This window comes from Bombina bombina, chromosome 7 (assembly GCF_027579735.1).
Source record: "Bombina bombina isolate aBomBom1 chromosome 7, aBomBom1.pri, whole genome shotgun sequence".
Classification (NCBI taxonomy): domain Eukaryota; kingdom Metazoa; phylum Chordata; class Amphibia; order Anura; family Bombinatoridae; genus Bombina; species Bombina bombina.
Window position 1 is genome coordinate 502544417 of NC_069505.1, and position 17100 is coordinate 502561516.

Sequence of the window (17100 nt, forward strand, 5' to 3'; positions counted from 1 at the left end):
TTTTAACTCCTATGCATCGCCACAGCCCTTCGGGATCCAGCCTCAGAGAACGACTCAACCGACAGGTAGCAGACTACCTCGCATTAACTGCAGATCTCCACTCTGAGGAGCGATGAACCCCTTGACTACTGGGTGTGCAGGCTTGACCTGTGGCCTGAGCTATCCCAATTTGCAATCGAACTTCTGGCCTGCCCCGCTTCAAGTGTCCTGTCAGAAAGGACCTTCAGTGCAGCAGGAGGTATTGTCACTGAGAAGAGAAGTCGCCTAGGTCAAAAAAGTCTTGATTATCTCACCTTTATTAAAATGAATGAGGGATGGATCCCGAAGGGACTGACATTGGGCGATACATTCAAGTAAAAAAGGCCTGATGAGATGAGCTGCCTTGGGCTAAAAATGGTCCACACGCTGCTGTATTTTATCTTCGAATGCCGGATGACTTGCGTGACTTATCCGCCAAGAACTAGGGTTCAAGCCGCAATGTTTTAGGGCACTTTCTAACTGTCAAACAAACATCAGTTTTTCTGGCCGCTGCTACAGCAGCGGCTGCAACAATACCTAATTTTTCAGGCATGTGTATATGCCTAATTTTTCAAAACCAAAAAAAAGGCACATAACAGGGATTAAACTGCTAAGAATAGTACTACTTAACACACCACTCATATCTGGTGGCACAGAAGATTGCACACGCAGTGCCCCAAATTTGAAGTAGGAGGACCGACCAAGCATCTTTTTCTATCTCCCGGTTCCTAAAATCCATGCCATATACACGTCCCCTGATAGGGGACACCGCAGTGGAAGGTACACGCCCGAAATTTCTTTGCACAAAAGGCAATCCCCAACCTGTACTCGATTGTGCAAAAGGAAGTAACCTTACCATGGGTCCCAGACCTAGTCTTGTAAAATTCTCTGTCTGGGAAATTATCTATCAAATCTATCTATTTATCTATCAAATCCTAAAAATGATGCCATACCTGTACTCGATTGTGCAAAAGAAAGTAATGGCATATGGGGTCTTTCATGCTGTCGTGCCTGTTGAGGGTCGGGGACCCTCGTACATAAAGGCTGAAGGAGAACGACCTGTACTGGGTGTCCAAGCATCTTCTTCCATCTCCCGGTTCCTAAAAATTATCTCCGGGTTCCTAAAATCAATGCCATACCTGTCTGTACTCAATTGTGCAAAAGGAAGTCATGGCATATGGGGTCTTTCAAACTGTCTGGCCTGTTGAGGGTGGGACCCTCGTATAAAAAGGTTGAAGGAGAACGACCTGTACTGGGTGTCCAAGCATCTTTTTCCATTTCCCGGTTCCTAAAATTATCTCCGGGTTCCTAAAATCGATGCCATACCTGTACTCGATTGTGCAAAAGGAAGTAATGGCATATGGGGTCTTTCATGCTGTCGTGCCTGTTGAGGGTCGGAGACCCTCGTATAAAAAGGCTGAAGGAGAATGACCTGTACTGGGTGTCCAAGCATCTTTTTCCATCTCCCGGTTCCTAAAATCAATGCCATATACACGTCCCCTGATAGGGGACGTAACAGGGATTACACTGATAAGAATAGTACTAGTTAACACACCATTCCTGTCTGGTGGCACAGTAGATTGCACGCGGTGCTCTGACAAAATGCAGAAGGACATTTGGCAGACGGACATTTGGCAGACGGACATTTGGCCGACAGACAGAAAGCTAAAGAATGTTCCGATTTCGGCCGAGGGCAGATACACAGAGTGCTCTGTTCTAATCAGAGCCTCGGGCGCCGCAACTGCCTCTGGGAACCTTACCATGGGTCCCAGACCGCCCGTCTTGTAATTCTCTGTCTGGTAAATTATCTATCTATCTATCAAATCTATTTATTTATCTATTAAATCTATCTATCGTATCTATCATCAAATGTATCTATTGCATCTATTGATCTATCTATCTAATCTATGTATCTATCTATCTATCTATCTATCTTGTGGCCGGACCAACCAAGCATCTTTTTCCATCTCCCGGTTCCTAAAATCATCTCCGGGTTCCTAAAATCGATGCCATATACACGTCCACTGATAGGGCACGTAACAGGGATTAAACTGATAAGAATAGTACTAGTTAACACACCACTCCTATCTGGTGGCACATTAGATTGCACGCGCAGTGCCCCAAATTGGAACTTGGAAGTAGGAGGACTGACCAAGCATCTCATCTCTGTGTGATTCCTGTTCTTGTAGGACAGTTAATGGGTCAGTCATGTTGCACAGCTCCTCAATGTGAGAAATCTTCCTGGTTAGCTCGTCGTTCTCTTTTTCCCAGCTGCTGGATCAGATCAGAGATTGTGAGTAAAACCTGCTCCTGCTGCCGTGTGATCTCACTCAGGACTCGCTTCTCTAGGTCTTCCAGCTGTTTCCTGATGTCCCTAATCAGGGCAGTGAGTCTCTCTGTTACACCAGCTGCTTTCTATTGCACCCCTCTCCTGTGCTTCTGCAGACTCTGGACTCTTTTCTCAGTCTCCTCTCTCTTTGTGGTCAGTTTCTGCAGAACATTTCTCAGTTTCTTTTTCTTCTTCTCAGAAGCCTCATTCAGCAGCTCGACCTGGTGTCCCCTGTGCTCTCCGGCCAGGGAGCAGGACACACAGATACAGGCAGCAACCTCAGTGCAGTAATATAATAGGAGCATCTTGTGTGTGGAGCATTTTCTGTTACCCCAGGAAGTGAATGCACGCGCAGTGACATCAGTGAGGACAAGGAACGGGACATGGCTAACTTGGTATCCAACCTTGTGCAAATGGGGAGTTTGCGGTTGTGCAAATGGACTGTTTGCGGTTGTTTGCGGTGCGTTAAACGGGGAGTTTGGTCTGTCACTGTGAAGCGGGCGTAACCCTTACACTACATGAACGATACAACATCATACCTGATGTTTTAAAGCACGTTATTCCAAACAATTTAGAAATTTTAGGTGATTTATGCCCTTTATGGATTAAAAACAGACTCTGCATCAACTATGTAATTTTCCATGGGAGTTTTGCCATGGATCCCCCTCCGGCATGCCACAGTCCAGGTGTTAGTCCCCTTGAAACAACTTTTCTATCACTTTTGTGGCCAGAAAGAGTCCCTGTGGGTTTTAAAATTCGCCTGCCTATTGAAGTCAATGGCGGTTCGCCCGGTTCGCCCGTTCGCAAACTTTTGCGGAATTTCGCGTTCGCTGTTCGCGAACGCAAAATTTTAGGTTCGCGACATCACTACTGACAGCTAGCTGAACATATTGGGTTACAAGGTAAAAACAAAAGGGTACCTTACAGTGTAGACTATCTGAATTGTGAAACTAAGAACATTTTTCCAAATGGGTCACTCGCAAGTAAGATGGCACTATATAGATGGATATTGCAAATAGACTGGACTGGACAATCAGCCAATCAGATTGAGCTTGCATTCTATTGGCTGATCGGAACAGCCAATAGAATGCGAGCTCAATCTGATTGGCTGATTGGATCAGCCAATCGGATTGAACTTGAATCTGATTGGCTGATTCCATCAGCCAATCAGAATTTTCCTACCTTAATTCCTATTGGCTGATAGAATCCTATCAGCCAATCGGAATTCGAGGGACACCATCTTGGATGACGTCCCTTAAAGGAACCTTCATTCTGTTTTAGGACGTCGGAAGAAGAGGATGGATCCGCGCCGGAGGTCTTGAAGAAGGAGCCGCTCGTCATCGGATGGAAGAAGATAGAAGATGCCACTTGGATGAAGATGTCTACCGGTCCGGATCTCCTCTTCTGCCCGGATAGGATGAAGACTTCTGCCCGATGATGGACTTCTTCAGCCGCCGCTTGGATCAAGACTTCAGCCAGAGGATGGACGTCTTCAGCCCCCGCTTGGGCTTGGATCAAGACATCGGAGCCTGGACGGATCGGTGATATCCGGCGTGGTGAAGATAAGGTAGGAAGATCTTCAGGGGCTTAGTGTTAGGTTTATTTAAGGAGGGTTTGGGTTAGATTAGGGGTATGTGGGTGGTGGGTTGTAATGTTGGGGGGGTATTGTGTTTACTTTTACAGGCAAAAGAGCTGTTTTCTTTCGGGCATGCCCGGCAAAAGGCCCTTTTAAGGGCTGGTAAGGTAAAAGAGCTTTTCTATTTTAATTTTAGAATAGGGTAGGGCATTTTTTTATTTTGGGGGGCTTTGTTATTTTATTAGGGGGCTTAGAGTAGGTGTAATTAGCTTAAAATTGTTGTAATATTTTTCTTATGTTTGTAAATATTTTTTTATTTTTTGTAACTTAGTTCTTTTTTATTTTTTGTACTTTAGTTAGTTTATTTAATTGTATTTATTTGTAGGTATTGTATTTAATTAATTTATTGATAGTGTAGTGTTAGGTTTAATTGTAGATAATTGTAGGTATTTTATTTAATTAATTTATTGATAGTGTAGTGTTAGGTTTAATTGTAACTTAGGTTAGGATTTATTTTACAGGTGATTTTGTAATTATTTTAACTAGGTAGCTATTAAATAGTTATTAACTATTTAATAGCTATTGTACCTGGTTAAAATAATTACAAAGTTGCCTGTAAAATAAATATAAATCCTAAAATAGCTACAATGTAATTATTCGTTATATTGTAGCTATATTAGGGTTTATTTTACAGGTAAGTATTTAGCTTTAAATAGGATTCATTTATTTAATAAGAGTTAATTTATTTCGTTAGATTTAAATTATATTTAACTTAGGGGGGTGTTAGGGTTAGGGTTAGAGTTAGCTTTAGGGGTTAATACATTTATTAGAGTAGCGGTGAGGTCCGGTCGGCAGATTAGGGGTAAATAATTGAAGTTAGGTGTCGGCGATGTTAGGGAGGACAGATTAGGGGTTAATACTATTTATTATAGGGTTATTGAGGCGGCAGTGAGGCGGATTAGGGGTTAATAACTTTATTATAGTAGCGGTGAGGTCCGGTCGGCAGATTAGGGGTTAATAATTGTAGGTAAGGTAGCAGCGACGTTGGGGGGGCAGATTAGGGGTTAATAAATATAATATAGGGGTCGGCGGTGTTAGGGGCAGCAGATTAGGGGTACATAGGTATAATGTAGGTTGCGGCGGTGTACGGAGCGGCAGATTAGGGGTTAAAAGTGTAATGCAGGTGTCAGCAATAGTGGGGGCGGCAGATTAGGGGTTAATAAGTGTAAGGCTAGGGGTGTTTAGACTCGGGGTACATGTTAGGGTGTTAGGTGCAGACTTAGGAAGTGTTTCCCCATAGGAAACAATGGGGCCGCGTTAGGAGCTGAACGCTGCTTTTTTGCAGGTGTTAGGTTTTTTTTCAGCTCAAAATGCCCCATTGTTTCCTATGGGGGAATCGTGCACGAGCACGTTTTTGAAGCTGGCCGCGTCCGTAAGCACCGCTGGTATTTAGAGTTGCAGTGTCGGTAAATTATGCTCTACGCTCCCTTTTTGGAGCCTAACGCAGCCCTTTTGTGAACTCTAAATACCAGCTGTATTTAAAAGGTGCGGGGGAAAAAAAGCACCCCTTCTAACGCAAAACTCCAAATCTAGGCGTAAGGGTTTATTTTTATTTTACAGGCAACTTTGTATTTATTTTAACTAGGTACAACAGTTATTAAATAGTTATTAACTATTTAATAACTACCTAGTTAAAATAAAGACAAATTTACCTGTATAATAAAACCTAACCTAAGTTAAAATTACACCTAACACTACACTATAATTAAATAAATTCCCTAAACTAAATACAATTAATTACAATTAAATAAAATTATCTAAATTACGAAAAAAAAAAACCACTAGATTATAGAAAAAAATAAAATAATTACAAGATTTTTAAACTAATTACACCTAATCTAATCCCCCTAACAAAATAAAAAAGCCCCCCAAAATAAAAAAGCCCTACCCTACACTTAATTACAAATAACCCTTAAAAGGGCCTTTTGCGGGGCATTGCCCCAAAGTATTCAGCTCTTTTACCTGTAAAAAAAAAAGTACAAATACCCCCCCAACATTAAAACCCACACAACCAACCATACTCTAAAACCCACCCAATCCCCCCTTAATAAAACCTAACACTAACCCCTTGAAGACGGCATCTTCTTTCTTCATCCATCTGGTGCGGAGCGGGTCCATCTTTAAGACATCCGACGCGGAGCATCCTCTTCATCCGGAGTCTTTTTACTAAATGACGGTACCTTTAAGTGATGTCATCCAAGATGGCGTCCCTACAATTCCGATTGGCTGATAGAATTCTATCAGCCAATTGGAATTAAGGTAGAAAAAATCCTATTGGCTGATGCAATCAGCCAATAGTATTGAACTGGCATTCTATTGGCTGATTGGAACAGCCAATAGAATGCCAGCTCAATCCTATTGACTGATTGGATCAGCCAATAGGATTGAACTTCAATCCTATTGGCTGATTGCATCATCCAATAGGATTTTTTCTACCTTAATTCCGATTGGCTGATAGAATTCTATCAGCCAATCGGAATTGAAGGGACGCCATCTTGGATGACGTCACTTAAAGGTACCATCATTTAGTAAAAAGACTCCGGATGAAGAGGATGCTCCGCGTCGGATGTCTTGAAGATGGACCCGCTCCGCGCCGGATGGATGAAGATAGAAGGTGCCGTATGGATGAAGACTTCTGTCTGTCTGGAGGACCTCTTCTGCCCAGCTTGGATGAAGACTTCTGCCCGTCTGGAGGACAACTTTTGCCCGGTTGGGTGAAGACGTCTCACGGTAGGGTGATCTTCAAGGGGTTAGTGTTAGGTTTTTTTAAGGGGGGTTTGGTTGGGTTTTAGAGTAGGGTTGGTTGTGTGGGTGGTGGGTTTTAATGTTGGGGGTGGTATTTGTACTTTTTTTTTACATGTAAAAGAGCGTATTACTTTGGGGCAATGCCCCGCAAAAGGTCCTTTTAAGGGCTATTTGTAATTTAGTGTAGGGTAGGGCTTTTTTTATTTTGGGGGGCTTTTTTATTTTGTTAGGGGGATTAGAGTAGGTGTAATTAGTATAAAAATCTTGTAATTATTTTATTATTTTCTGTAATTTAGTGGGTTTTTTTTTTCGTAATTTAGATAATTTTATTTAATTGTAATTAATTGTATTTAATTTAGTTAATTTATTTAATTATAGTGTAGTGTTAGGTGTAATTGTAACTTAGGTTAGGTTTTATTTTACAGGTAAATTTGTCTTTATTTTAACTAGGTAGTTAGTAAATAGTTAATAACTATTTAATAACTATTGTACCAGGTTAAAATAAATACAAAGTTGCCTGTAAAATAAAAATAAACCCTAAGATAGCTACAATGTAACTATTAGTTATATTGTAGCTATCTTAGGGTTTATTTTATAGGTAAGTATTTAGTTTTAAATATGAATTATTTAGTGAATTGTAGTAATTTTATTTAGATTTAATGTAATTATATTTAAGTTAGGGGGTGTTAGGGTTAGTCTTAGGTTTAGGGGTTAATACATTTAATATAGTGGCGGCGACGTTGGGGGCGGCAGATTAGGGATTAATAAATGTAGGTAGGTGGCGGCGATGCTAGGGACGGCAGATTATGGGTTAATAATATTTAACTAGTGTGTGCAATGCGGGAGTGTGGCGGTTTAGGGGTTAATATATTTATTATAGTGGCTGCGATTTCCGGTTCGGCAGATTAGGGGTTAAAATATTTATTTTAGTGTTTGCGATGTGGGGGGGCTCGGTTTAGGGGTTAATAGGTTGTTTATGGGTGTTAATGTACTTTTTAGCACTTTAGTTAAGAGTTTTATGCTACGGCGTTGTAGTGTAAAACTCTTAACTACTGACTTTAAAATGCGGTACCAGGCTTGACAGGAGAGGGTGTACCGCTCACTTTTGGTCAGACTTGTAATACCGGCGCTATGCAAGTCCCATTGAAAATATAGTTTTGACGTAAGTGGATTTGTGGTATTTCCGAGTCTGGCCAAAAAAGTGAGCGGTACACCTGTACCTGCAAGACTCGTAATACCAGCGGGTGTTAAAAAGCAGCGTTAGGACCTCTTAGTGCTGCTTTTTAACGCTAACGCAAGACTCGTAATCTAGGTGTATATTTTTTTTTATAATATACGATGATAAAATGAAAAAAGAAAAACTTTTTCTAACTTTGACCCCCAAAATCTGTTACACATCTACATTCACCAAAAAACACCCAAGCTAAATAGTTTCTAAATTTTGTCCTGAGTTTAGAAATACCCAATGTTTACATGTTCTTTGCTTTTATAGGGCAATAAGTACAAGTAGCACTTCGCTATTTCCAAAACATTTTTTTCAAAATTAGCGATAGTTACATTGGAACACTGATATCTTTCAGGAATCCCTGAATATCCCTTGACATGTATATATATATTTTTTTAGTAGACAACCCAAAGTATTAATCTAGGCCCATTTTGGTATATTTCATGCCACCATTTCACCGCCAAATGCGAAATAAAAAAAACGTTTTAAAAAACTTTAGGTTTCTCACTGAAATTATTTACAAAAAACTTGTACAATTATGGCACAAATGGTTGTAAATGCTTCTCTGGGATCCCCTTTGTTCAGAAATAGCAGACATTTATGGCTGTGGCATTACTTTTTGGTAATTAGAAGGCTGCTAAATTCCGCTGCGCAACACACTTGTAGTAGGCCCAGCAGTGAAGGGGTTAATTATGTAGCTTGTAGGGAGCTTCTAGGGTTAATTTTAGCTTTAGTGTAGTGTAGTAGACAACCCAAAGTATTGATTTAGGCCCATTTTAATATATTTCATGCCACCATTTTACAGCCAAATTCGATCAAATAAAAAAAAATCTATCACTTTTTCACTAACTTTGGGTTTCTCACTGAAATGATTTGCAAACAGCTTATGCAATTATTGCACAAACGGTTGTAAATGCTTCTCTGGGATCCCCTTTGTTCAGAAATAGCAGACATATATGGCTTTAGCTTTGCTTTTTGGTAAGTAGAAGGCCGCTAAATGCTGCGCACCACATTTGTATTATGCCCAGCAGTGACGGGGTTAATTAAGTACCTTGTAAGGAGCTTGAAGGGTTAATTTTAGCTTTAGTGTAGAGATCAGCCTCCTGCCTGACACATCCCACACCCTGATCCCTCCCAAAACAGCTCTCTTCCCTCCCACACCCTACAATTGTCCCCACCATCTTAAGTACTGGGGCAGAAAGAATGCCAGTATTAAAATAAAAGGCTTTTTTTAATTTAAAAAAAAATAAAAATATTCTGCTGTGTTCCTACACAGCAGAATATATTATTTTTGTGATGACGGGGACAATTGTGATGTGGGGGAGGGAGAGAGCTGTTTGGGAGGGGTTTCCCCCTTAGGTTCCCCCTTAGCCCCCAACCTCCCTGATCCCCCAAAGAGCTATCTAACCCTCCTCCCACTAACTATTTGCCACCATTTTGGGTACTCAAATGTGGCTTTTTTTTTAAAATAAACCCCACTTTATCTGTAGTGTAGCTGCCCCCCTCCATACCCCCTCCCAAATCCCTTTTTAAAAGTTGTTTCCCCCCCTCCTCTGCCATCCACCACCCTCTCCCACCACTTCCAATTTGGCCACTGCCAGATAGCACCCGACATTGTGCACAACTGCTGGCCGGAAGTTTACCAGTGATGGGCCGTCCACCCGCCTCCCTGCAGCTGCTCCCACCCACCAACGATCGGCACCATCGCTGGCCAAAGCAGAGTGGCCCTCTCTGGATCGGTGTGCCAAAAAAGTGCCCTAATATGGAGGCATCACGGCAATATCTTGAAAGCAGCCGCTTTAAATCCCTAACGTCGTACAGGGTACGTTGTTGGTCTTTAAAGACCAGTTTGTGTGTGACGTACCCTGTACGATGTGTCATTAAGGGGTTAAAAATACTGTTAAAAACATGGGCACTTTAAGTCATTAAACTTTACAATTACTCTGCTTTTTAAAAAAAATACTTACCTTTTTGTTACGGTAAACTTACCGCTGATCCACTACCTGCATCTCCTTCAGTATTTAGCATATCGATGTTGATCCGGTTTCCCCCAATCATTGTGTGCCTCACGAGCTGGACGCTAAATGGGGCACACAACGATTGGAGGAAGCCGGATTTGTCATTGATCTGCTCAATACTGAAGGATATGCAGGCGGAGGATCGTCGGTGTGTTTACAGTAACAAAAATATAAGTATTTTTAAAAAGAAGTGTAATTGTAAAGTTTAATGACTTAAAGTGCCCATTTTTTTAAGAGTATTTTTAAATACTGGGCTTTGAATCATAAAACTTTACAATCACTAACATACGCCCCGCATTTTTGTTTTCTAAGAGTTCTCGCGTGCATATTTTGTAGTGTCTGTTACATGCAGTTATATGAAAATTGGTGTATACTGTCCCTTTAAAGTGAGGTATTTCTTGAATTGGTTTAATTTATTTTTTTTAAATTTGTAGTACTTCACTTTAAGTGCTTCTAAATATTCTAGTGGGGGATTTAACAGAAGCTTTGCATCAGGAAATTAGTGTGGTCTTCTAATTACCAAAAAGCAATGGCAAAGCCATATATGTCTGCTATTTCTGAACAAAGGGGATCCCAGAGAAACTTTTACAAACATTTGTGCCATTAATGCACAAGGAGTATGTAAATAATTTCTGTGAGAAACCCAAAGTTTTTGAAAAAAGTACGACATTTTTTATTTGATGGCATTTGGTGGTGAAATGGTGGTGTGAAATATACCAAAATGGGCCTAGATCAATACCTTGGGTTGTCTACTTAAAATATATATATATAGATTTGATAGGTAAATAAAACAAAAATAAGGCTCTATTTCTGTTTAAACGGAGTGATAGCAAAAATGCTAAAAATGCTCTGGTATTTTGGGCACATTTTTGTCTGGAAGTCCCGGTAGTGAAAGGGTTAACCAGAATTTGGTACGATGACAGAATTTTTTAATTTTAGGACAGCTCCAGAACATATGAACCAGGTTGGCTTCAGGAGAATTACAATGTGGGCAATTGTTTTGGCTATTTGGATACCATTTATTTATTTTGTAGGGGGTAATGTAACCCAATTTAATTAGTTTAAGGTGGGATTCTCGCCAAGACGCAGAGAGCGTGGACCTCTCTACTCTTTGGATACTATGTTTAAAAAAATCTGTATCTAATATCTCTAAATCTTGATACCAAGTGGTACAGAGGGTTTGGATATTTTTTTCTCCAAGATTGGAGAGTATCATTTTCTACCAAAAACAGAATGATTGCCTGCTTTAGAAAGGGCAATTCCCATCTGTAGTACATCCGTAAAAGGTAAAACGGATGTACTAACTTTCTTTCCGCCTCTAAGAAAGCAATATAGTCGACTAATCTAGTGCAACTTTATCTAAACCTACAATATTATAGATATGAGGGGCTGGGAGTGCTAGGCCCCCAAAGTGTCTTAACTGGGTTAGTCTTTTGAGGGCTAATCTAATAAGAACCCTACCCCATAAAATTGATTTAAATAGACTGTGTAATAGATTGTCTTTTTTAAAAAGTAAAATAGGTAAATTCTGCATCAGGTAAATTAGTTTTGGTAGTATTATTTTAATTAGGTTAATTTTTGCCATCAATGAGAAGGGGAGTTGTGACCAGTTAATCATATCCTGTTTGATCTTTACAAATAAGGGGCTATAGTTTAATGTGTACCAAAATGACGGATTGGTGATAATATTGATTCCTAAATACGTAATATTATCTCAGACTTCTTTTAAAGGGATCTCAAAATTATCAAGCCTAGATTTGTTAATCCTAAGAATCTCTGATTTTGAGGCGTTAACTTGGTACCCAGCAAAAAAAAACAAAATCTTGGACAGTGTTATGTATAGCTGGGATTTCTTTTTTGGCATCTTGGATAAATAACAATAGTTTGTCCACATATAATAGAAGTTTAAGTTTCTTACTCCCTAGTGGTATGCCTTGAAGCTCCCTCCCAAGGTAAAATGCAAGAGGTTCAATGGCTAAATTTAACAACAAAGGGGAAATAGGACACCCCTGTCGGGTACCCCTAGCCATTACAAAACTATTAGTTAAGGAGCCATTTACTAAAAGTGAAGAAGATGCTTTAGAATATATTGATTTGATACAGTTTAAAAATTAAATTCCTAAACTCAAAGAGAGTCATTGTAGAGAATAAGTGGTCTCATGTGATTGGATCAAATGCCTTCTGGGCGTCAATTGAAAAGATAGCTAGATAATGTGGAATTTTGGGATTCTTCCCCTTGTTCAGGTTCCAGTAGAAATCTAACAATAGGAAAATTTTGCAAATATGACAGGAAGGGTTTCTATTGACCATGAGGCCGACCTGATCCAGATGTATGAGTGAGTTAAGGCTACCTTTAAGTCTTTGTGCTAGAATATCCGTTAGGAGCTTATCCGTATTCAGAAGTGAGATCGGACAATAAAAGTCCAGAGATTCTGCATTTCTTACTCAAAGTAATCGTAGATCTGGAGAAATAAGAGGAGGGATTTTTACTTTCAGAGAAATAATCATTAAATAACCTAAGTAGAAAGGGTGTAATTTCTATTTTTAAAAGCTTATAGAATTCACCAGGCAAGAAATCAGGACCTGCCGCTTTATTTAATATTAATCTATCTATTGCTTTATGAATGTCCTTTACTGTAATAGGTGCATTCAAATTTTCCAAATTCTCATGAGATATCAAAAGAAAGTAACAAATTTTGCCAAACTTTGTCTTTATTATCACTATTAATCTCAGATGGAGAGTAAAGTCTTTTGAAAAATTTGGAAAAATTCCTCTCTGATTTCACCAGATTTAGTTATTCTAACCCTGTCCCTTGTGACATTGTTCTGTTTTTGTTTACTTTTCACGCATCTACCTAAATATTTACCGATTTTGTCGCCATATCTGTAAAACTTTGCTTTGTATCTGAGTTCTCGAATTGCATTTGATTGTGCATTAACAATCTCCCACTCTATTTTAGCTTTAGAATAATTATTACAGTTTACTTGACTGGGGGAGCTAATTTAGGTATTGTACTGAATTTTTAGATAATTCGAAAATTTCAAGCTCTCTAATATAGTGGCCTTTTTTCATTTTTGTCGATATGATCTAATCTCCCCCCTAAGGACAGGTTTTGCAGCTTCCCAAAATAATCTCACTTTTGTGAAGATTTAATCGATTGAATTCTACATACTCGTGCCATTTCAGTTTTTGAATTTAACATTATAAAATAGAAAACGTGGGAATATGTAGTTTCTAGAGGGTTTCGAGGAGGATTTACCCCAGGAGGGGTCTGAAGATATTGTAAAATCCCAATCTGAGCTACAGGATTAATAATAAAGATTTTATCTGTGACAAGAAAGAAATCAGTACGCAAAAATATTGTTTAGATTCACAGGTCATCCAGCTGTTGGTGTTATGTGTCCTCCAGATATCTTTAATTTTTAGAGCGCTACAAAAATTTCTCAGTGGTTTTACGGTTCTTTTAAAGGGACATTATACACTCATTTTTTCTTTACATAAATGTTTTGTAGATTATCTATTTATATGGCCCATAAAGTTTTTTTGTTTTTTTTAAATGTATAGTTTTGTTTATTTTTAAATAACATTGCTCTGATTTTCAGACTCCTAACCAAGCCCCAAAGTTTTATGAGAATACCGTCAGATACCTACTCCAGCTTGCTCCTGTTTGTGTAAAGGATCTTTTCATATGCAAATGAAGGGGGAGGGGGGTGTCTTATTTCCCACTTGCAGTGGGCTTTCCAGCTACCTTTTCGACAGAGCTAAACTGAGAGCTTCTAATTAAGTTTTTAAAAGGTTTTATACTGGATTTTTAGATCAGTATCTGTGCAGCTTATTCTTTATAGTAATGTCTATTACATGCCGTTATATGAAAATTAGTGTATACTGTCCCTTTAATGACTTTTACCTTAGATTACTCTGGGGCTTGTATTCTGTCAAGGTTATTAAAGACCATATTAAAATCTCCTGCAACAATTAGGTTAGAATCTGCAAACGCATACAGTCTGTTCTTTAAAGAAACCCAGCATTTCTCATCAGGATTATTGGGACCATATACATTACAAAGGGTTAACCGGTAATTCCTAATTATTAACTTCAAAATTATAAATCTTTCATTAGGGTCTATCTCTTGATAGATAATTTTATATTCTTGATTTCGGGTTCAATAGGATTGCAGCTCCTCGCTTTCTGGAGGCGAAGGGGGAGGCAATCGCATCACCCACCCATTTTCAATTTTTTGTTTTCTATTTCTAAAAGGTGAGTTTCTTGAATTAGGGCTATATCTGTTGTGTGTTTCTTAAAGGGATAGTACACTTTAAAATTGTCTTTCTAATAACGTATTTTAAATGACTTGTTATACCAGTTGCAGAGTATAAAATATTTGAGAAATTGCATTTTCAGGTTTATTTGTGTATATGAAGTAGCTGGTTTTGTGCTATAAAACCACAGCCTATTACAATGGGTTGAACGTTAAGGTAATATCATATCTCATTATGTTATCCCTTTGTGTACACACACTTGCTTCCTTATCTTATATTTGTCTAGAACACCAAAACTCAATACATAGAGAGAACAATGGAAAATTATCATTTTATTACTTAACTATAATGCACCCCACTGAGAGTGTAACTTCTTCTGCTGGCTGTATTTACTTAGGCTTATCAATAGCTGAGACTCTAGTATCAAAACTTTCAGTATAGGTGGCTATACCACAGACTAAATCAGCTATTTCAAATGCTGAAATAGGAGTAAAGGAGCTACTTGTCACCAATTTAATACACTCTAGCAGGTAAAAAGGATCATTGGGAATAATTTAAAGGGGAGAAACTTTTTGGGTGAACTGTCCCGTTAAGGTGGTGGATAAATTGCTTCCTTTTTTTTGAACTAGTAATGCCATCTATATTCCAGGAGGTTATTTTAAAGGGCCATAATACCCAAATGTTTAAACACTTGAAAGTGATGCAGCATAGCTGTAAAAAGCTAACTAGAAAATATCACCTGAATATCTCTATGTAAAAAAGAAAGATATTTTACCTCAAAAGTTTCTCAGTAGCCACATCCCATTGTAAAGGACTTCTAAGCAGCATAATAGTATGTCTGTCCCGGGACAGCAGAAGGAGCGAGCTTACGTGCACTTTCATCTTATTTCCCTATTCAGTTTAAAGGAAGTTTGCTATGAAATCTCATGAGAGTTAAGTGAAATCTCATGAGATTACAGTAAAAGAGTTCATGACCTCAGCACTGCTGATGCTGATTGGCTGCTGTTCATTTCTTCATTTTTTATTTTTTTTTACCTGCAGCTGGGCAGCAGCTGAGTATAACTTTTTACACAGAACTTACTCTGCTGAGCTGAGGAAATTGTGAGGTAAAATATCTTCCTTTTTTACATAGAGATGCTCAGGTGATATTTTCCGGTCAGTTTTTTACAGTTATACTGCATCAGTTTCAAGTGATTTAGCATATGAGTATTATGTCCCTTTAGTGAATGTATCTTACCTCAACTACTTGTATAGAAAGGGATAAGGGAGCTTGTGGGGAGGCAGGGGGAAAGGGAGATGGGAAAAAAACACCCTTTGAAAGGGACAACCCCCAAAAGCCCTTAAAAAGTATAAACGAAAAAAGATTCAATCTATTCTTAAGGCGGTACATGCCAAGGAAACCTAGGCATAAAGCAGCTTTTGTTAAACATTTTATCATCTCTTAAACAAAAGAAAGTAAACCATATAGGCCCAATTGACCGTCATAAATTATAACCTGACTTTATTTGTTTCTAGAAATTCTGCGGCTTCTTTAGGAGTACCCAAATAAACTATTTCATTTCCCAAGTATACTTTTATTTTGGCAGGATAGATCAGTCTAGCAGAAAGTCCCATGTTAATTAATTTAATGCCGAAGGGGGCTATTTCTTTTCTCTTAGCAGATGTTTGTGCCGAGAAATCTTGGAATATCATTATTTTATTGTGATCAACTTCCAGGTGCGGTACTTTTCTGTAGGCTTTTAAAATATTTAGACACAGATGCGAGATTGAGGCTGCTATAGAACAAACATTGGATTGGTCTGCTTGGTTTGGGATAAAGTGGCTGTTGTTTCACCAGCCATAGATATACGCCAGCCGCAGCTCGTATAAAATATGAGGAAAGTCAGAAAATCCACAAATTTATGCAGAATCCCAGAATATACAAGGCAACAATATCAGAAAGCACACCGTCAAAAAATAAAAATTCCAACAATTTATTCCAACACTTTAAAACTTACATAGTTCAGAGGACTTGGACAGAGGAGTGTAGGAACACTAGGGAACATGACCTACATCATCTGACACGTTTCACGCCGTTATAGTGTACAGTGTAGTGGAAGCTGGTCCGTGTCAGCTTTTTAAGGCACAATTTGACCTCCCCGCTGCGGACAAAGACCAATTACACCCCTAGAAGGGGACCAGCCTCCACAGTAGGGAACGGCCGCCTCAGCCGCCAACCAATCACCTTTCAAAGAAGGGGCCTGCCTCCACCACACCGTATTGCATAGGTAAACCTTCAACAAGAAAATGATTAACAATAACAAACACAAACTATATAATAGAAACATTAAAAAATGTAATTAATCCTGAAAATTCAGAGACTTGATGTTTTTTGAGATCCATTTTTTTGACAGACCAATTCTGTCGGCCCTTTCTACAGTAATTGTATGTTCCTGTAAGTTTATACCCAACAATTGTGGGAGTTGAATAAAAGCAAAATACATTACATCTTGAAATCATGGGCTCTCTGGAAGACCAACCACTATAAGGTTATTTCTACGTAGCCTATCTTCTAAGTCTTCTAATTTATTACTCATTTCAACTATTTTACTACTATGATCTTGTAAAGTTTGTTTGTACCTTAAAGGGACATGAAACCCCCAAAAAATATTTCAGGATTTAGAAAAAGCATACATTTAATAAAAAAAACAAACATTGACTTTGTTTATCTACTATGCTTCATTCTCTTGGTATCTTTTGTTGAAAAGTATATCTAGATAGGCTCAGGAGCTGGGAGCTAGCTGCTAATTGGTGTCTGCATATATGTCACTGTGCCTCTTGTGATTGGCTTACTAATGTGTTCACCTAGTTCCCAGTAGTGCATTGCTGC

General features: G+C 38.8%; 1 protein-coding gene across 1 annotated transcript in view; it reads right to left on the minus strand.

The window, feature by feature from the left end:
• Positions 1–17100, minus strand: part of LOC128666891 (cytochrome P450 2C8) — a 135523-nt gene that overhangs the window by 26375 nt on the left and 92048 nt on the right. The gene's annotated exons all lie outside the window — the stretch shown is intronic.